Below are 22,910 nucleotides of genomic sequence, written 5' to 3'. Positions count from 1 at the left end.
ATTGGTTTAAAATATTATGGAACAAACAACAGATTACTTAACTTAGATATATGAAAGATGCTTTAAAAGATTAATTAAGCACATGGAATGGTGCTTATAATATAACACATAAAAATAACAAGTCACAAAACAATTTGTATACTATGGTCCTGTTTATAAAAACACGTGATTATACAAGGATTTCCAATCCTGACTATGTTAACAGTTCAGGCTCAGCCCAGAGCCTCTGCTTTCATTTCCTCGTGGCTGTCTTTTCTCCTGGGCACTGCCACCTGCACATCCTTTCCTTCTCCCTCATTCCATAAATTTACATGGTTGGTCTGATATAAGTCAAAAATATTAATAGGAGACCATTATATTTTTCTTTTTTATGTTCTTCTGTATTCTCTTATTGATTTATATAAAGTTTTATTATTTTGTAAAAAAAATAATTGAAACTTTGGTTATTGTTTAAGCAGGCTACTATTTAAAAGAATCTTCAGGCTTTGAAAATGAAGTGGAAATATTAATTTTAATTATGTTGCATGTAGCAAGAACAGAAGGAAGTTCAACAAGAAAGGGAACATCTCTTCTGATGACTGTGCAATTCCTAGTCAAAGAAATGGAGAGAAAAATATTTCTAAGCCTACGTTTAACTTCATTTTAATGAAGATAATGTTTAAAAGAAATAAGGCTGCATCTCTGATAAAATGGCCAGACTAACCTTTGATCTACATATGTTACAGAATAAACACACCCTATCACAGGATTCCCAACCCCCTTTTCTGTTTCATTCATTCAGATAGATCACCTCAAACATCTCTCATCCTCTTCTCTAGTCTACTTCCAGGCACACTGCATAGTTTCACATCTCTTACAAAACCACCCATGCCCTACAGGAAGTAATTCCTCCAAATGACCAGAGTGTAACCATTAGCTCAAAGAGTCTTACACTTCATGAAAAGACACAATTCCTCATTGTTATATAATATTTATTGGTCACCCAAAATACACTGAGCTCAGTGGGGCATGATCACAATATGATTTCCACTTTGAAAGGGAACCAGTGACATCCAGAACTTCTCTGTATGCTAGACTCAGGTGTAGACATGGCAAAAATAAATAAATAAGTGCACAACACTATTTTTGGACCTAATCAAAATCAAAGTACAACATGGGAAAGAAAGGAAAGAGACAAAGAAAAATCCAAATTAATATATGCAGACAGAACACAAACAGACACATATATACATGAGTTCAGCTTTGCATGAGTGCTGAGGTAGAGAGTTCTGGGCAAGTTTTATGAATATGACATGCAAGTCACTTAGTAAGGGAAGTTAAAACACAATTCAGTGTGGGAGTGATTATACTAGTAGATGGGGAGAATGTATAGACAGGAGACTTCAAAATGACACAATTGTATGCATGATGCTACAAGCCAAGATGGTTGCTTATGAGTTGAGAACAAAATTTTCTCCATCAAAAACATGAAATCATTTATGGAAACTTCAGTGTTAAGAAAACATTTATTGAAAACAAACCTTGTGCCAGGCATCAAAACAGTTACTCAAATTCTCATTCACAGTTGTTCCATTTTCACAACCCAGTTAAGTGACATTGCATATACTAGTATATTATACATGAGGAAACAATTTCAGAAAGACTAAGATACCTGCCCAATAGTAAACAGCTATTATGTGGAAATTCCAGATCTTCAAACCTATGCCTTCTGAGTACCTCTGTTTTGAGTCAAACCAGGCAAATGAAAAGGGGGTTATTATGTTAAAAAATGATTAGAGAAGATAATTCCTAATGGCCAATGAAAAAGAAGCTAAAAAGCATATAATAATATATCACAAGGTCTATATTTATATTCATAGATATTATACCCATGTATACTGACCATATGCTATACTTTCTTTTATATTACACTAGAGACACGGTGCATGAAATTCATGCACTGAGGGGGGGCGGGTGTTCCTCAGCCCAGCTTGCACCCTCTCCAATCTGGAACCCCTCGGGGGATGTCCCTGTGGGATCAGGCCTAAGCCAGCAGTCGGACATCCCTCTCACAATCCAGGACTGCTGGCTCCTAACCACTTGCCTGCCTGCCTGCCTACCTGATTGCCCCTAACCACTTCTGCCTGCCAGCCTGATCACCCCCTAACCGCTCTCCTGCTGGCCTGATTGGCACCTAACGGCTCCCCTGCTGGCTCAATCGCCCCCAACTGCCCTCCCCTGCCAGCCCAATGGCCCCCAACTGCCCTGCCCTGCAAGGCCTGGTCACCCCCAACTGCCCTCCCCTGCTGGCCTGGTCACCCCCAACTGCCCTCCCCTCCGGCCTGGTTGCCCCTAACTGCCCTCCCCTGCTGGCCCAATGGCCCCCAACTGCCCTGCCCTGCAAGGCCTGGTCACCCCCAACTGCCCTCCCCTGCTGGCCTGGTCACCCCCAACTGCCCTCCCCTCCGGCCTGGTTGCCCCTAACTGCCCTCCCCTGCCAGCCATCTTGTGCTGGCCATCTTGTGGAGGCCATCTTGTGACAATGTGGGGATGGCCATCTTGTGACAACATGGAGTGGCCATCTTGTGATGACGTGAGGGTGTTGCATGAGGGCGCAAGGGCCACTAGGCTTTTATTAGTATAGATTATTTTCTTTAGGGGTCACCAGCTTTGCAACTTATGTACTTGATGATGAACCACTTTTGAAGCAATGAGATGGCCAAAAGGCTCGTTCCCCTCACTTAGCCAAAGAAAATACTGGATATTGAGAGATCATTTGAAAAATACAAGATAGGGAGGAAAAGCGCATTTTGGTGGACTATACTATGCTCAAGACAGTGTGAGTTTCACAAAAGAAAAAAAAAAAGAATGTGAACTGTAATAGAAAAAAATTTTAAATGATATTTTCCTAATAGCAAATTTCCTTAGGAAATCAGAACCTACACTCAGTAAAGTATAAAATAATAGTGTATAACCTTAAAAATAAGTCTCAAAATACTTGGTATAGATATAAATAGTAATGCTTTATATCTGTATAATGCTTTTCAAAATTTTTCCAAAGAACTGTCAGATTATAAAATATATTCTTAATAATATAATACATATTATCTTGTTATAAATTAAGAAACTAAGTCTGTCATAGATAGGTATGTAGATAGGTAAAAATGGATGGGTGAATGTACAGATGGATGGATGGACAGGTGGACGGACCGGTGAATAGATAAAAAGACAGCAGGAAGACAGATAAGAAGTGATTTGCAGTGGGACACAGCAATAGAAATAGATTGATACATAGCCCTCCATCTCATGATAACCAGAGCTGTTAATAGCACAGCAAACACTGAAGGAATTCAAAGGAACAAGAATTTAATGTAGAGTGAACAATTAGGGAAAATGTAAGGAAGAGGAATAACTTATTTTGATGGTTAAAAGATAATATAAATAAGGTCTGGATTGCCAGAAGGAATAAAAAAGGTACATAGTACCTGTTAGAGAAAAATTAACTACAAAGACTGAGATTCATAATTGCATGTGACAAATAAAGATTGTAAAGCTTGATTCTGGGCAGAATAGTTCAACAAATTTAGTCAAGAACATGCTCATAGCCAAGAGATATAAAAGAGAATTATTCTTTAAGACTGTTGACTTCAATTTTTTTATATTCAAGCCATTGTGCAAATAAATTTTCTATCATCCCTCCTGCCTCAACATTCGTGGCAAATATTATTTTTTACATAGAATGTCTCACTGTCTTTGAAACATGTAATTCTATTGGCATGTTTGTGTACATTCGCACCAGGGGCACTCCGTTTTCATAAGCCGGCTACATGCTGTGTACCATTCAGAGTCGATTCTCTGTGGGGAAAAGGAAGAGGACTTTTGGAAATTGATTCATTTATTATTGCTATTCCATCTAACTTGGGTAGAGAAAAGAGGGAAAAGTCTATTTTTCTTCTCTGAGAATTTACTAGTAAATCTAATAGAAATTAAAAGTCAGGGATGACATATAAGAACATGTAAAAAGATTCAAAAAATATAATTCATCATAGTTTATACAGACATCATTAGTCAATTTGTGTGTCTTCTCTTTAAGTTCAAGTTGTGCAGTGGTAAGGAAAGGTTAGAAATAGATCTGAAGGCCAAAACAGTCGCTTAATGCAATGTATTTCTGGTGGAACAGAAATATTCTTATTAGATCCTCAATTCTAAAACACCATTACTAGTAAGACATAACTTAATAACAATTAAATAATAAATTTTCAGAGTATTCTTTGATTACATGACATGTCCCAATATCAGAAAAAAATAAAATATGAAAAAAAGTGCTGCTTGGAGTTGAGATTAGTTATTGAATTTTTTTCTTTAGTTTCCTTAAACTGACTCAATAGTTTCTAGACTAAACTGGGGCTTTCTCTATTCAGATCGCATTGCTAATGTTTCTAGATACTAGTTAGGAAGAAAGATGGTCTGTTGTAGAGTTTTCCTTATGTTCATTTAGAAACTATGATAAATTCTGTGTGTGTATTTTCTACGCCTAAAATTAGGTAATGTGGAGTTAAAAAGTCTTATTTATGTGTGTTTTTCTTAATGCAAAATTAACTTCACAATTAATGGTTAGTTTTTCTAAAGTAATATACACTCAATCAAAGGCCCTGAGCAGCTGATCTTAAAATGATGATACCCATAGCCAGTCTTATTTAGCAAACCACTTTGATAGTGGTTAAGGGAAAAAAACCCGAAAAACTGCTGATTCACTTAGTACACATTTCTACACCAAGTCATTGCATTAATGGTTTTTACAACACTCACATTCTCTATTATCCCTTAATTACAAATAATTTTGTTGTCAATCAGTGCAATATATTCACTATTTGTATTTGATTTTGATTTTGACTTGCATGGAATTTATTTCAATAGTGGGCTCTTTTAAACATCCCTTGAAATCAAATAAAAATTGTTTTTAAATAAAAGCAAGACTGCCTAAATCACAATTATATCACATAATATTTGACAGGAAAGAGCTCAAATTAAAACAATGAAATATCAACTTTCTAAAGCATGTTGCTGTATTTTTTCTAATAACCTAACAAGAAACCTTGGTAACCTTGCTGACTTCCTATGGACCATGCACATTTAATTGAAAGGCTACTAGTAAGAATTCCATTGCATGAGGAAGCAATATTTTATCAGAACACAGTTGATCTGTCCTGATTTAGTTAAATTGACTCATTTAACTGAATTGCTTCACAGGAATCCCTTGTGGAGCGTTCTACGTTTGTTTTTCTTCCAATGGGGTTGTGAAGAGCAGATCTCTGTACAGCCCTTTTCACTGATTTGGGAAGAAATTTGTGGCCGAGTTGGCTTTCTTCACTCGTTTTCCTTTTTCATTTCTCTCATCCAGTCTGTCATCAGTTTTGTTGCTGCTTCCCACATGATAACTTTTATTCCCTCCTCTTCAGTTTAAATCCTAGCCTTTTTCTGGTTGTATATACTATTTGGAGCCTTCTCACATTCACCTCTTTTATCTGCATATTTTTGCCCTTAATATCACAGAACAACTATAATGCCCCCGGCACTGTTCTCGGCCTTCCACACCCATGAGCTCATTTGCCCTCCCTGCAAGTTACTGTTTCACAGCTGAGGAAACAAGGTTAACTGATTTCCTGCAAGACTCACACAGCTAGTGAATGCAAAGCTGGAATTCAACTCCAGTCATACCCTCCAAAATCCAAGTCTCTTTCCTCCAAAAGCTGCCCCAAACCCAAATGTGATAGTTATCTTCTCACCTGGGTTTATACCACTATGGATGGGGCCCCATGTGTTCATTCAACAAATATTTATTGAGCTCCTGCTCTGTACCAAGCACTGCTCTACGTCCAGAGCAAATGATACCAAGCAAAACAAAGCCCCTCCCTTATGGAGCTTATAGTCCAGGCGGGGACGACAGAAAACAAAGAAACAAGCAAAAATAGTGTCTGGCATTGTTACACATAGTCATAATCCTAATGCTCAATCAGCAGGAACCAAAAAAGCAGAAATGCCTCCTTAAGGAAAGACTAACATCACAATAAATCTTTTATTAGGATGAATGAAGGACTATTAGTTTTGAGGGCTATTAGAATTGCTCCTCTAAGAAATAAGTGAGAGCCAAAACTGGTTTGGCTCAGTGGATAGAGCATTGGCCTATGGACTGAAAGGTCCCAGGTTCGATTCCAGTCAAGGGCATGTACCTTGGTTGCAGGCACATCCCCAGTATGGGGTGTGCAGGAGGCAGCTGATCAATGTTTCCCTCTCATCGATGTTTCTAACTCTCTATCCCTCTTCCTTCCTCTCTGTAAAAAATCAATAAAATATATATTTTTTAAAAATAAAGAAATAAGTGAGAACTAAATATGTAAGAGGCATGAATATGATAAAATTCAGATGCTAAGAAGAAATTCGACCCACTTTTTAATTTTTTAATAGTTCATATTCATGCTTCAGCATTTTGCTTGTTGCATCCTGTCTTCATTGCTCCTGTTATAATATTTAAGTTGCCACCAACTCCTATTTACTGAGGATTCATTCACAGCCATCAAAAGGAAGCAACTCCCTTCTCCCCACCAGACCCATCATGGCAGCTCACTGCCCTGCAGGGGTCGAGAGCCTCCGCAGAGGCCTGAGCCAGAGAACCAGCCTTCTAGGGGGGAAGCTAAAGTTCCCATAAGCATCCACCCAAAGGGCTCCCCGTCTCTTTGTAACATCATCCTGCTTCATTTTCATGGTAGCAAGAGGACTACCCGGTAGGCTCTTGTTTGCTTATTTGTTTATTCCCAGTATTATCCCATATCAGAGCAGAGACTTTGTCACTAGAACACACTGGGAAACCAGAGTAGACACCCAGTAGCTATTTCCTGAATGAATGAGGCGATGGGATGGAATAGTCTCCACACTGAAAGGTTTCTTATGAAACAAGATGGAAGTAGATGTGAGAAAGCCCGTGTGTCTGAGACCTGAGGGCACTAGTGACGGCTAACGTTGGTACTATTGTGTTTGATCATCTGTTCCCTGGAATGTCCCGGTCACAGGGAGTCATCCCATCCTTCTCCCTCCACATATTGACTCCTGCCGGGCACTCCCCCTGGACCATCGTGCAGCAGTGGAAAGCACTGGAGGAGGAGCTGCCCTGTCTCACTAAGAGGTACACGTTCTGCAACATGAGTGACTATGTTCCCCGTGATGCACTTCACGTCCCACGACTATCCTGTGACTACCAGTCGGTAGTTCTCAATCCCCTCATCTCTTTCACCCAGGGTACTGGGAATATTTGGGGAACACTTTGTAAAAAAAAGAAAAGAAAAGAAAAGAAAAGGTCATTCGGGTGATTTTCATAACACCTGGTAAGAGAGAAATAATAATAATTGTAATTGAATATAATATAATGATTTGAATTTTGAGCTACTTACCTAAATTTTTTGTAACTTTCATGTGTTTTAAATAAAAAAATAAGAATAAAAAATAACTTAAAAAATAAAATGTATATATTCTGTTATCCTTACTCACGCTCAGTTGCTTTTAGCACGAGACCTCACCATAAATAGGAAAAGAAGGAGAATGTGCTTACAAAGTATAAAGGCTTGAGAACGTCGACTAGAATGACCTGTGCATGGGAGTGCTGCAGAGCTCCGAGGAGAGTGGGGGTAGGACCAGTGACTTCACTGACAAGAGGAGGAGCAAACCCTTCAACTATCGAAGGGAAAGCTAACGAACCCCCGAGGAAGAACGAGAAGCCAGGAGGACACACTGAGCCAAGGTCCAAACTCTGGCACCCACAAGGCTGTGTGACCTGGGGAAATTCCTTCACCTTTCAAACCTCCTAATCTGTAAAGTCCAAGTCGTAATAACGTTAATCCCAGGGCTGTGTGGACCAAATCTGTCAAAGGAGATAGAGAACTTCAGACAATGCCTTCACACTGCTGATGGTCAATGGATGTTTCAACAGCGTTGGTACCTTCAGCAAGAAAAATACACAATTCAGAGAGAGGATAGGATGAGGTACATTAACTTTGTCTTAAAAGCTTAAATAAACCATTAGTATCTGTTCAAGTTGTCTCTTAGTATAAAGGATATTTTAAATTTCATTCCTACTTACTGTTTTATAGTAAAACTAGAGGCCCAGTGCATGATTGAATCATGGACGTGTAGGGTCCCCTACACGCTTTCGCTTTCGATCACGGGGGAGCTGGGTGCCTGTCCGCTGGTGCACCAGGCCTTTCAGAAGCCTCCAGCATGGCGGAGGCTTCTGAAAGGCCTGGTGCCTGAGCGGACAGGCACCCAGCTCCCACGCTTTTGCTTTCGATCGCTGGTGCACCAGGCCTTTCAGAAGCATCCAGTGCAGCGGAGGCTTCTGAAAGGCCTGGTGCCTGAGTGGACAGGCACCCAGCTCCCCCGCTTTTGCTTTCGATCGCAGGGGAGCTGGGTGCCTGTCCACTGGTGCACCAGGCCTTTCAGAAGCCTCTGGCACGGCGGAGGCTTCTGAAAGGCCTGGTGCCTAAGTGGACAGGCACCCAGCTCTCCCGCTTTTGATGGTCCGCGGTGGGACGTGAGCTCGCTGCCCCAGAGGCCCCTTCTGTGCCGCAGCACAGTCATGGCGCAGACGCTGAGCTCCAGCTGCCGCTGGCGACGCAAGCTCAGTGTCCCGCCGGCCCAATCGGCCACCCAGGCCACCCCAAGTCCCGCCCCCCCGCGCCTCCTGGCCAATCACGGGCATAGCGAAGGTATAGTCAATTTGCATATTTGTCTATTATTAGGTAGGATAAACCAATTTTAAGAAAAGGAAGTAGATACAAGATCCTTGAGTACCTTATGGGGGTGGAGGGTGTTTACTAGATACTTTATAGACAGTGCTTTATCTAACCCTCCCACAATCCTATGGAAATGCTGTTTTTATGCCCATTTTATAGATGATGAGACAGAGTCAGTGAGGGTAAGAAAGGATTCAAGGTTACACACATTTTAAGTTGTAGAGTTGAAATTGATCCCAATGCCTATTTTTTTCCACTGTAATATTCTGTCAAAGGTACTGTTCCATTTTAGAGACTACAGATTTACTTTAAACACTGTAAAATATTTTAATGAATCTTTTTTGATTCCAGCAATAGAGTTGTTTCTCCAAGGTTGGTAAAAACTAAACTCTCTCAAAGAAATCAATGAATCTGCTATTAAAAATAGGTTGTCCATCCTCACAGAGGGACAATTTGGCTTGGGAATGCTGAGTGTCTATTCCTGGCTGCACTTCAAAGTCAACCCAGGTCAGAGTTACATCAGCAGAGTGGAAATAATGAAGTTCACTCTTTATTCTAGATAACTCACATGAAAAGTAACATTTCACCAGAATGATTTCTGGGAAAAACTGATCTGAAAAGATATCATGTTCTTGGGAAGATCTGTAAGAGGGTTGCAGAGAGATAAGAAGGCACAGAAAGCTTAAGACGGGGCCTCCTCTGTGAGGATTCTTAACTAGCTCTGTGAATATCTTTGAATCCAAACATGGTAACTATTTTCTTTCTTATAAGAGAAATCAAGGAGACAAAAGTAAGACACATATTCTTAATGAGTCAATTGTAACATTTGTAATAAGTCTTTACATAGACAAGGCATAGGAAAGCCAAAATAAAATTTGTGCACAAAATAAAATTTGTGCACAAAATAAGAAGTAAAAATGTAAGTGTCTAGTGCAACGCAGTGTAAATTACCAGAATTAAGCAAGAATTAGCTACTCTTGCCAGAAGAAGCATAATGTTTGGGGATTAATATTTTCTATATATTTACATATATTCTGAACTTAAGATTTTTAATGCACCTCAAGTCTCTTGGTAAAATCTTTTACCAAGTTTCAAGTTTTTACATCCTACACATACATATGTATGTCACTCTCTCCTTTCATTCAAATACAAACATCCATACCACTTGATTCTAAGATGATCAAATGATAGCTAAAGTCTCATAACCTGATGTAATTCATTCATTCAACAAATATGAAGTCTGGCAATGTTGTAACACAGTTAAGGGTCAATATTTTATTGTAAATTAATTATTCACATTCCATAGAACTAAATAAGATATGTCAGTTGACACATCTTTATTAGTCATTTTTCATTAATTTTAAAAGAACTACACATCTTTTCCCATATAATCATCCTAGAATTATGATTGATTGAGTAATAACAATAATTCAAATTTGTATGGCATTTCCAAGTTAGTAAAACATCTTTCTCATACATAGTATGGTGATTCCACACTTTGTTTCAAATCCTGTCTTTATCATTCTAAACTTATGTGGCCTCTGACAAGTCACCAAATTTCTCTGTTTATCAGTTTCCTGTCTACAAAATGAGGATAATAATATCTGTGTTATAGGGTTATTGTGAGGATTAAATGATTTTTACACAATGCCTATTGTTAGCACATACAGTCTATTTATATATATAAACTAGAGGCCCAGTGCACAAAATTCATACACTCAGGGGGTAGGGGAGATCCCTCAGCCTGGCCTGTGCCCTCTCACAGTCTGGCAGCCCTTGGTGGATGTCCAACTGACAGCTTAGGCCTGCTCTCCGCAGTCGGACATCCTTAGCGCTGCCCTGGAGGTGGGAGAGGCTCCCACCACTGCTGCTGCGCTTGCCAGCTGTGAGCCTGGCTTCTGGCTGAATGGCGCTCCCCCTGTGGGAGAGCACTGACCACCAGGGGGCAGCTCCTGCATTGAGTGTCTGCCCCCGGTGGTCTGTGCGTGTCATAGCGATTGGTCGTTCTACCTTCGGGCTGAAACCGGCTCTCAGACATCCTCCGAGGGGTCCCAGATTGCAAGAGGGCAGAGGCCAGGCTGAGAAACCCCACTGGCGCACAATCAGGGATGGGGAGAGGAGGGATGCGGGAGGGCTCCAGGCATGTCCAGCCCATCTCGCTCAGTTCTGATTGGCTGGAACCCAGGAGCAAGCTAACCTACTGGTCAGAGCATCCACCTCCTGGTGGTCAGTGCACGTCATAACAAGCGGTTGAGCAACTTTAGCATATTATGCTTTGATTGGTTGAATGGCTGACCGGACAACCGGACACTTACATATTAGGCTTTTATTATATAGGAAGCCTAAATGACTCTTCGACCATTCAACCATTCGACCGGTAACTATGACATGTATTGACCACCAGGGGGCAGATGCTCAACACACAGGCATGGAAACATGGAACAAGACTGATGAATCTCAGAGGGAAGAGAGGAGGGGGAGTGGGAAGAGTTTAACCAAATATCTTATATGCATACTAGAGGCCCAGTCCACGGATTCGTGCACAGGTGGGGGTCCCTTGGCTTGGCCTGTGGGGATCGGGCCAATACTGGCAGTATGACATCCCCTGAGGTGTCCTGGATTGCAAGAGGGAGCAGGCTAGGCCAAGGGACCCAACTAGTGCCTGAATCCATGCACCAGGCCTCTAGTGAACTATAACAGTTTTTGCTGCAATTATCTCATTTGTGACTCACAAAAACTCTGTGAAGTAGACATGAGAGATACTTGTGCCCCTGTTATGAAGGTAGGAAAAATGAAGCAGAGACAGTAACATTTCATTCTGCCTCTTTCCTCAGAATTCCATGAAGAATTCTTTGCAGAGGGAATAATGACTAATACATGGAAGATCAAAATTCAAAGTTTCATTAATTAGTTTTGCTTACTTGCAAAATAAAACACTGCTGGGTAGTATGTTTAAAAAAATACTCACTAAGTGTTTAAAAACATTATTTATTGAGAAAATATTTATTAAATCTCTATTCAATAAATTCACTGGGCTTGATGCTATGGAATTTAAAAATAATAATTTGAAATCAGACCGCACTTTATTATTTAGTCAAAGTGTTCTTTCATATATATGAAAATTCTTTTTTATGTGCCAGCTATGGTAAAAATAAAGTCTATAATGATAAGAGTATAACAATGACTTAATAGCATATCATGCACATTGAGGGCAGGGTTTACTGTAAAATCACTACCTCACTTGTGGTCAGCTTTCAACCTCACTGCTCACAAAGGCAACAATATTTCAGGAGACTTTCCATCCTTCTGTAGTTTTCTTGGGAATCCCATTTTAAGTTTGGTGACAGCCAAGGATTAAGTGTTGAGGAATGAAGGACAGGGCAGACCTAAATGCGAAGGTATGTTGCCTCAGCTAGTTATTGTGGTTCCTCTCCAGCTGTGAACCTGTGAAACTAGGGAAGTTGATGCCAAATTACAATGGTGGGACAGGCATAGAATAGACAGTCCCATTCCAGAAGGGGCAATGGGAATGAAGGAAGGGTTGATGGGTTCCTACTTGGACAATGATGGTGCTTGCTGTGTCCTTCTCCCCCATGCATAACCTTCTTCTCTGCCTCTCATGAATGGCTGTAACATGGCCACTTGGCCAATCCCCAAACTCTAGAACAAGCAAAGAGTTTTGACTTAGGCCTTCATTTCTTTCCCATGGCAACCCTCACATATTATTTATTCTTAAAATATTTTGTTGACTCTAAAGGACACACGATATGATAACATAGTCACTGTGGCTTCCCAGCCATCAGGTCATCATACATCAGTCTCCAGAAAGTCACATGCTAAGGCCTTTGTCCAGTGCACACTTGTAAACACATAACCCAAGCAGACACAAACTCTCTGTGCTTGATTACCTAATAAACAATGGAAGAACTGGAAAGTAATTCCAAAGAGGGAATTGTAGAACTCTAGACCTCCCACTTCCTGAGGTAATAAAATTCTCATTAATTCTTATAAAAGCAATGTTGGCCTTGCCATAAAATTGAAAAGTAAAGGCTCTGCTCAGTTTACCTAAGTTATCTATAATGATCTAAGACAATTATATTGTAGGTAAGTTTTTACATCTAAGAATGAGACAGCGCAATCTGTTTAAAAATGGAAACTCCGTTTTACTTTTATAATTTTAAATAAAACTTTATGATGGATTATATTTTCTTTCATCTCAACCTTTCTTACAGAATTTCTCAAGTTATAAATAACACTAGAGGCCCAGTGCATGAAATTCGTGCATTGGGGGGCGGGGGGTGTCCCTCAGCCCAGCCTGCACCCTCTCCAATCTGGGACATTCCTCTCACAATCCAGGACTGCTGGCTCCCAACTGCTCACCTGCCTGCCTGCCTGATTGCCCCTAACAGCTTCTGCCTGCCAGCCTGATCACCCCCTAACCACTCCCCTGCCAGCCTGATCGACACCTAACTGCTCCCCTGCTGGCCTGATTGCCCCTAACTGCCCTCCCCTGCAGGCCTGGTCCCCTCCCAACTGCCCTCCCCTGCAGGCCTGGTTCCCCCCAACTGTCCTCCCCTGCAGGCCTGATCGCCCACAACTGCCCTCCCTTCCGGCCATCTTGTGGTGGCCATCTTGTGTCCACATGGGGTTGGCCATCTTTGACCACATGGGGGTGGCCATCTTGTGTGTTGAAGTAATGGTCAGTTTGCATATTACCTCTCTATTATATAGGATGTTCATATCTCCCAGTAGTTACTTGGCTACTTGGGGACTGGATTTCTATCTGACCCATCCTTAGAGTCTATATACACAGCCAAGGCCCAGAGCTTGGCACCCAGTAAATAGTAGATGATGAATGAATGATGCTTCCCAGAATATTAACCTAAGCTCTTTGAAATTGAAATGTCTTATATAGCTTAGAAGGGTATATAAGTACCATAATGAGTTTACACCAATTAATATAATTATAAACAAGTACTGCAAGTCATTAAGGCAAATACCACATGCAAATATTATGTTAATGATGCAAAGCAGCAAAATAGAACAATAAAATACATCAACACTAAGAGGCAAGGAATGGTTTGCATCAACTGTGAATTGATGCAAAGCATTTGGCTTGGAAAACCTATTACCATCCTCATTTCATCTACAAGGAAAGCAAAAGGCATATTCTCTAAAGGCACAAGCAACAGCCAACAGGCTCCCATTGATGGGTCTTTTGCTCTCAACACAAAATTGTACAAAGACCAAAACCCTGAGAGAGTCAGCAAATTGAAATGATTCAAACAAAAGAATACGTTCCATGCCAATTTTCTTTCAGAACCAGAGAGTAAAGTAAATTACAGATTTTTAAAAATTTTATCTGAGAATATGGCTTTTAAAACACTGTTTTTGTCCTTGAATATGATTGGGAATGTTTTGGCAATGCTATTATCAGCATGCTACTGTTTTATGTTTTTCTCTCTGAATGGATCAAGGGTCTTTGGGCTGTTCTTCCTGAAAAGGAAACTGTGATAATGAATCTGGAGAGAACACATTTGAGCCACAGGCCTTTGTTGACAGGGCTACCATATGTTCTGGTGTATAAGATGACCTTTTAACCCAGAAAAATATTCTCAAAAGTCGGGGGTCTTATACACTGGAAAATACGGTAACCCACTCATCATTTGGCAATAACTCACTTTAATTCTAAATTGTAAGTACCGTATTTTCTGACATATAAGACCCCCAACTTTTGAGAAGATTTTCCTGGGTTATAAGGTCGTCTTATACGCAGGAAAATACGGTATTTAACTCTGACTTTCATTAGCTATATTAATATGTTACAGACACATTACCTTTGGGGGCACATGTCACCTGTGGAATATTGCAGGATTCATTTCAGAAAGAGTGTCAGGCAGTCCTGCCCAGAAATCTTTGAGAAGGGAGGGATGGGATTGTAGCCAAAGGAGAATGACAGGCACCGCTCCATTACCCCTTTCAAAAGCCTCGCTCTGCAAATAATTGAGTTTGCTCTCTCTGGGAGAAACCCAATACATCCCAGGGATGGAGTCATCTAAAGATGGAATGAGGAGGAACAAAAGGAGAGTGGGGAGAAAAAAGAGCAGGAAAGAGTCTATTCCTATATTCGAATTTCCTTTCTCCCTCCCAAGAAATCTACAAATCTTTACTAGAATGCTACCAGGCTAACCAGACACCATACAACAGTTATTAAAATGCTCCACTTGTTCTTGCTTAGATGTTGAGGTTAGCCAGAAGCCCATGTCTGAATCTCATACTGTTCCTTAAACCTGAAGAATATGATTTAATTCGAGAGGACAACCAACTGGGCTTGATCATTGGGATCTAACGCTGGTGTCCAACAAAGCACATAAGGGTCATTGCTACAGTAAATTTTGGAGCAGCAAATTATTTTTTTTTATGTATTAAAATTTTTAACTTTATTTATTGATTTTAGACAGAGAGAGGAAGGGAGAGAGAGAGACAGAGAGAGAAAGAAACACTGACTTGTTCCACTTATGTATGGATTCCTTGGTTGTTTCTTATATGTGCTCTGACTGGGGATTGAACCCACAACCTTATAACCAACTGAGCTACCCAGCCAGAGCCAGAAAATTCTTAATGAAACAGCTTAGGCAGGCCTCAGACTCTCCCAGGTGCCTAATAATAACAATAATAATAATCTTTTCCTCTAGAATATGTGTTCTTAATCATAATCCAAAGGCCCTAATGGCCCATACATAGAATTTTTGTGAAAAACCTAGATCAGAGGTAAATAGCATCTCTATTTCCATTAACCCCTAACTGAAATTCAGCATACTTAAATTATCAATGAAGGCAACACACAGAAAAATAAATTAGAAATCATAGCTATTTTCCTATCAACATGAAGTTGTTACAAACATTTCAAAATATTTACATCCATTGCTGTTATAAAATTAGTTATTGACTTACTGCTAGACATAATTATTTCTATATCATCTATTACTATATCATGAATGTATATTTCTAATATTTTTATAACAAAATTTTAATAAAATTGCCTTCCTTTGTGATTCTGTTATTTACTTTAAGCACCAAAACATTATTGTGAGAGACACCTATAGGCTTCCCCAGATTGCCCAAGGAGTCCTTGGCACAAAAAATGTTAGACTCTGCTATTTCTGGGGATATGACACAAACACGGGGAACTCCAGTTCCCTAAAGCAATATTTCGAAAGCTGGAGAATTGCACAGACTTTTTCACAGGAAGAAAGTTATGCAGGTGTACAGAAAATTAGACATAAACCCCTTCATGCCTATAGGGGTAACACAGCTATGAAATTGATATGTATACATCAAATAGAAACAAAGTTACAAAACTATTAAAATTTAAATAAATGACATTAATGTGTTGATATTACCATTGTTCTGTTAAAGCATTGGACTCCTGAGGCACATGCTCTTCTGTGTTTGGGGAGCTTACACCACCACATATCCCAGCTGAGGGAGTTGGTTATCATCCTATTATATAAAAACCCTGGGTCATAACGTCCGGTAATGACTGAGGCTCCACCAACCATGATGCTCCAAAACTGACTACTGAGGGGACTGCGAATCAGGGCCAGAGAGAGGCCTGAAGAGAGAAGCAGGGACTGATCCGTTGCCTCTGTGGCAGCTTTTGATCAGGTCTTGCCTCTCTCTTTCTCTCCCAGTCTGGCCAGCAGCCACGCCTCTATTTCTATCCAGGACTCCGCCGGGGCTGCTGATCAGCCCCACCTTTCTGATCAGGCCCTGTTGCTAGGCCCAGAGACGCTGACTGGCATAGAAACCGACCTACCAGAACCAAATCTGGGTGAAGTGTGAGGAAACCAATGGCTGCCTAGGAGGTGGAGCTTTTGACGCTGACTGGCATAGAAAGTGACCAATCAGAACCAAATCTGGGTGAAGTGTAAGGAACCAATGGCTGCCTAGGAGGTGGAGCTTTTGACACTGTGTGGCATAGAAACCGACCAATCAGAACCAAATTGGCTGGCAGAGGAGAGCAGTTGGGGGCAAGATCAGGCCAGCAGGGGAGGGCAGTTAGTGGCGATCAGGCAGGCAGGCAGAGGTAGTTAGGGGCAATCAGGCAGGCAAGCAGGTGAGTGGTTAGGAGCCAGCAGTTCCAGATTGCAAGAGGGATGTCCCCCAAGGGGTTCCCGATTGGAGAGGGTGCTGGCTGGGCTGAGGGAACCCCCCCCTTTGTGCATGAATTTCATGCACCGGGCCACTAGTTTTTCTCTATTTGAACTGCCACGAAGGCGCCCCTTGTACAATATGCCAGTGCATGCCTTGTTCTGCAACTGAGAAGAATATCTATTGACTCTGTCTCTATTCCTTTCTGGATGGCTGGCAAATGTCTATTGAAATACCATTACAGGCCCAAGATGGAGCCACTCTTGTCTGGGGAGCCAGGTCACCAAACAGAAACTTGGATAACTTCCCTGCCCCTGTAACTGCTCTGCTTGACCAGAAACGCACTATTCCCAGTCAGCTAATCTCCAAACGCCAAGTCAGCTCTGGGCTCCATGCTTATTTCCTTGTTCCTTATCTAAAGCAAGGGTGACTATGTGGCCCCAGCCAACCAGGTGTTTTCTCTTTTTCTCTTCCTTGTTCTTTATTCTTTATCTTACTAAAGCTTCCTGCCTTTAGTAAGGTAAGGTAGAGTGGAAGGCAGGAAGCTATTCACTTCATGAAATGTTAAAGCTTGTATCACCTAAATTGTTTCTTTAGTCATTTTTTTTAACAGTCTAAGCAGTACAGCTTAGCAGCAACATAACCATAAATAGAAACTCAAATACAGGTACCAAAAATCCATATCAATACTTGTTATAAGATGGTGATCCAGGTAATTGAGAGTAGGCTTACGTTAATTATGTTTTTATGATCATTGAAACAAAAGCATACATTTAAGAAATTCTTATAGAGAATTCAAGGATCCACCATAATATATCTGAGGTCCCTCAGACCCCAGATGGAGAAATACTGTCCAACAACATAACAGGAATGATAAGGATACAATTCACCCACCCACATGTACACATACCAGCATAGACTTCCACTCCAAACCATATAATAATCTAGAAAGTAATCTATAGAGGGGGGTACATGACCCTGGGGCAGTAGAACTGATTGTTGAAAAACATAACAAAAACATTTAGGGTTCCATTCAGAAATATGGAGAGGAGAATTCCATGATTTCAAATGTCCTTGGGATAGTTGCCTAATATAATAAATAGTAATATAGGTAAAACAACACTTGCTCTGTTCCTCTTAGCTTCATATTCATGCAGAGCTTACTTTTAAGTTAATAGAAATGCCATGTTGACAACACAAAACTAGGAAGGAAGAATAACCTTAAGGTTTTAGATTGATGCATAAGCTTTCTGCATTTAGTAAATTCGGGGTATGTGTTTAGAGCATTTTGATACAGTGATAATAAGTCACTACTATTTAGACAGCTTCACTGCCATGATCAAGTCATTTTATCTTCAGAAGAGAGATCACTGATAAAACAAAACAAAAATCACATAAAAAACACTACAAACTAGATATAAGGTGAATACCTTATATTGGGAGAACAGCTGAAGTGAAATAAATTATGATGTAATGAAAACATGGAATACTGTTCAGTCATTGCAACAATAAATTAGACACATTTACATGAAGTATTCTTGAACAAGAAAACATTAGATAGAAAAATACATGTACTAAATGAGATCCCACTTTTTGAACAACAATGACAAAATCACCTCTGCATGTATATTATTCTGTATCATATATGTGCATATGTGTTTATATATAACTAGAGGCCTGATGCACAAAATTCGTGCACAGGTAGGGTCCCTAGGCCTGGCCAGCAATTAGGGCCAATCTGTGGGGCGACTGGCGGGGCAATCAGGGGGCCCCTGCTGGCACCCGCCTTGGCTGGCCTAGTGCTGCCCACTTGCCAGCCCCGTCCCTTGCCATCACAGGTCACTCCCTCTGCGGGGCAACTGGTGGGACTATTGCGGGGGGCCCCCACTGGCACCAGCCTTGGCTGGCCTGGCTCTGCCCACTCACCAGCCCCACCTCCTTCCACCACCACTGGCCGGGGCCTGCGTGTTGGGGGCAACTCCTGCGTTGAGCGTCTGCCCCCTGGTGGTCAGTGCATGTCATAGCAACAAGTCATTCCACCATTCGGTCAATTTGCATATTAAGCTTTTATTATACAGAACTAGAGGCCTGGTGCATGAAATTCGTGCACGGGGGGGGGGGGGGTTGTCCCTCAGCCCAGCCTGCACCCTCTCCAATCTGGGACCCCTTAAGGGGTGTCCAACCACCCGTTTAAGCCCGATCCCACCAGGATCGGGCCTAAATGGGCAGTCAGACATCCCTCTCACAATCCAGGACTGCTGGCTCCCAACCACTCGCCTGCCTCTGCCTGATTGCCCCTAACTGCCCTCCCCTGCAGGCCTGGCCACCCCCAACTGCCCTCCCATCCTGGACTGGTCACCCCTAACAGCCCTCCCCTGCCAGTCTGGTCACCCCTAACTGTCCTCTCCTGCAGGCCTGGTACCCTACAACTGCCCTCCCCTGCAGGCCTGGGTCCCACCCAACTGCCCTCCCTTGCTTGTCTGGTCTCCCCCAACTGCCCTCCTCTGCCAGCCTGGTCACCCCCAACTGCCCACAACTGCCCTCCCCTGCCAGCCATCTTGTGGTGGCCATCTTGTGTCCACATGGGGGCAGCCATCTTTGACCACATGGAGGTGGCCATCTTGTGTCTTGGAGTGATGGTCAATTTGCATATTACTCTTTTATAGATAGGATAGTATAAGTGAAAGAAATTCTAGGAACAAAACAGGCACATTTAGGGAGTCTTGGGAATAAAGAGGGTCTATGGGGGAGGAATGCATAGGTAAGGGCTTAGAGCTGCCAGAAGGCATACATTCACAGAGGATAAAGAAAAGTCAGAGAGTATCAGGAAAAAGGAAACATACTTTCACAGAGGATAGAGAAATGTGGACAGATGCTGGGAAGAGGAAAACATTTTCACGGGAGATAGAGGAATGTTGCAAGATAAAGGGGAGAGAAAAAGAGGGGCACCACCGTGGGTTTTGGATGTTGAAGCTGATATTCTGCAAAAGAGTGACCAATTAGAAAAGCAGAGGGTCATAAAGTGGGGAAGGGGTCCAATTAGAAGGGAGCATGAAGAGACAAAGAACTACAGCCTTTATAAACCTTAGGAAAAGGGGCTTAGTTGGTTACCCCGTGGGGAACTCCTCCCTACGTGGGAGTTGGTGTTTGCTTCCAATAAATTTCCACACTTTTACTAACAAGTCCTTTTAGTACGAATTTTATTCTTCAAACTTCATGAGGCAAGAACCTGCAAGGGGGAGATCCACTCCCCAAACTCCACGTTTCATAAACATGGAGGAAACTATAAAATCATATACACTAGGTTGTCAACATGGGTTAACTGTGCACATACTAGTAGATAGGGTAATATGATGCAAAGGAAGGGGAAAGAGTAAAGTGATTTATACAAAAAAGGGGGAAAAAGATTTCCATTTAAAATTAATATATAATATAATCATATTTATGCATTATAAAAAGGAGAAAAATCAGCCCTAGCCAGTTTGGCTCAGTGGATACAGCATCGGCCTGTGGACTGAAGGGTCCCAGGTTTGATTCTGGCCAAGGGCACATGCCCAGGTTGTGGGCTCAATCCCCAGTGTGGGGCGTGCAGGAGGCAGCAAATCAATGATTCTCTCTGATCATTGATGTTTCTATCTCCCTCTCCCTTCCTCTCTGAAATCAATAAAAATAAATTTTAAAAAAGAAGAAGAAAAATCAACTCCCAATGGTGTAGGAAATTTAAAAAGTTGGAGGGTAAAATCCTCCAAAATTTGTCCTTCCATAAAAGCAGTAAAAATACTGGGGGGAAAATGTTAAAATCAAATCTTTTAGAACTTTGGGATTTAACCAAAGGCTTGCATTTTTCATTATTCAAGAAAAATGTCTGAATCACAGTAAGAACTATGAGCTTTGTAGCATTTTAAATTGCCCTATTGCCTTTCCCCTCTCCTCAGCCTTGCAACCAGGGTAACTATGAAAACTGGCAACTTAGGAAAGGGTAGAATGGATTTGACCTCCCAAAAAGCCATCCCCAGAGAATTGTCACCATTCAACCTATCTGGAAGCACCCGAGAAAGGGTTCATTCTCGGGGCTGGTCTTTATTTGACCTGACTGGGAGCTCTCTCTATGCAAACAGCTCTATCCCGAGGGCGCTCACCAAACACAGTCTGTGCCAATTGTTTAACATCACAACCACCCACCGCAAGAATCCCGGTGGGAAATAAGAGACGGACAAAAGCCTTGAAAGGAAAAACAGGAATGAGGTGTCCATAGGGGCCTCTATAAAGCTCTGACACATGCCTTGGGATCTCCGAAGGCCAGGAGCATGTGCAAGGCTGTGCACATAACCAAGAGGGATAGGAGAGGCTGGTCACAGAAGCCACATCTTGATGATGGGATGCCCTTTATGTGAAATGTTCAGAATGGGCAAATCCATAGAGCCAAAAAGTAGATTCCTTTTGGACCCAAGCAGGGGAAAGGGAAAGGAAGGGGAAATGAATATGGCATTTCTTTCTGCAGTAATAAATATGTCCTAAAATATATCTATCTAGAGAGCAGTCATGGTTGTACAGCTCTGTGAATATATTTTTTAAATACTTAATTGTATATATTAAAAGGGTGAACTTTATGGCATGCTGACTATATTTCAAAAAGCATTTTTGAAGTAAGTGAGAGGTATAATGTATTTTCATCCGATATAAGAGATTTAGGAGCTGTGTACTAAAACAGAACACTAACCTTTCAGTGCCTTAACCCACTCTTGTCACTTTAATTCCTGATCAGTTTCTAGTTATTCTATTGTGTGCCATATGAGTTTTAACCCAAAAGCTCTAGGTTGGCCAAAGAGTTTTTCTCTCTCCTTAAAATTCAATTTATGTTCAAATATTTATAAAATACATAAGGAATCAAAGTGAAAATAAAAACCCAAATACTGAATGCAACCTAGGGAAATCCCTTGCTGAAATATAGCATGAAAGCCAACTGTGGGCCTTTATTCCCCTTTCCATATTACAACTGGTTTTCCAAATGCAACTAATGAAACTCCAGAAGTAACAGATGTCACGTATGCCTATTTCACATTCACAAAGCCCAGCTTTGCTGCACAGTGTAAAGTGGGGGGATTAGGGAAATTGTGGTTAAAACTTTACAAACTGCAATATTCTATGCTTTGGCATGATATTAAGGATCTCCCCCCGCCCCCTTTCCATCATCCTCTCCTCCCAAGGAAATGTCTTAAGGAAAGGCTATTTCCTGATACCTTTTGCCAGGAGTTCTCCCTTTGGTTTTCTACCCAAGATATTTGTGAAGGACAGAATGTCTGGCTACTGTATTTTTGGACTGAAATGGACTTAAATAGCTTTTACATATGCCTGGAATTTAAAATGACATTTTCATTAGAGAATGATTGAAAACAGAAATAAGGCAAATTCTCTGCTAGGTGTTCATTCAGATACGAGGCATTAAATGATGCTTTAAACAGAAGTGGTTAAATAAATACCAAGTGCAGAAGTGTGATTAGACATTACTAACAAAAAGTGATAAATCAGATACTACAGTTTTAAAATGACAGCCGTTTATTCATTCAACAATTATTTTTTGCGGATCATGGGATAGGCAGCAATAAACAAAACAGACTCCTCTTCTAGTCTCTTGGAGCTTAAAATTTGCTCTGTGTCCAGGTGGCGTGGCTCAGCGGTTAAGCATCCACCTACGAACCAGGAAGTCACGGTTGGATTCCCTGTCTGGGCACATGCCTGATTGTGGGCTCGATCCCCAGTAGGGGGCGTGCAGGAGGCAGCCAATCAATGATTCTCTCTCATCATTGATGTTTCTATCTCTCTCTCCCTCTCCTTTCCTATCTGATACCAATAAAAATACATACTTTTTTTTTTAATGTACTCAGTCATGCTCCTGCCACTGCAAAAAAGTGCAATGATATTGACTGAGGAAGCATGAAATAGTTGAAAGAGCACTGGTCTAGGAGTCCCAGGATCTGAATCCTAATTCCATGT

General features: G+C 41.3%; 1 protein-coding gene across 1 annotated transcript in view; it reads right to left on the bottom strand.

Annotated features, from left to right (window-relative positions):
* The window catches only part of CORIN (corin, serine peptidase), a 192,648-nt gene that overhangs the window by 130,407 nt on the left and 39,331 nt on the right, over positions 1-22,910 (bottom strand). The gene's annotated exons all lie outside the window — the stretch shown is intronic.

This window comes from Eptesicus fuscus, chromosome 2, assembly GCF_027574615.1.
Source record: "Eptesicus fuscus isolate TK198812 chromosome 2, DD_ASM_mEF_20220401, whole genome shotgun sequence".
NCBI lineage: Eukaryota > Metazoa > Chordata > Mammalia > Chiroptera > Vespertilionidae > Eptesicus > Eptesicus fuscus.
Note: the sequence above shows the minus strand (reverse complement) of the source record. Positions and strands in the feature narration are given on the sequence as shown.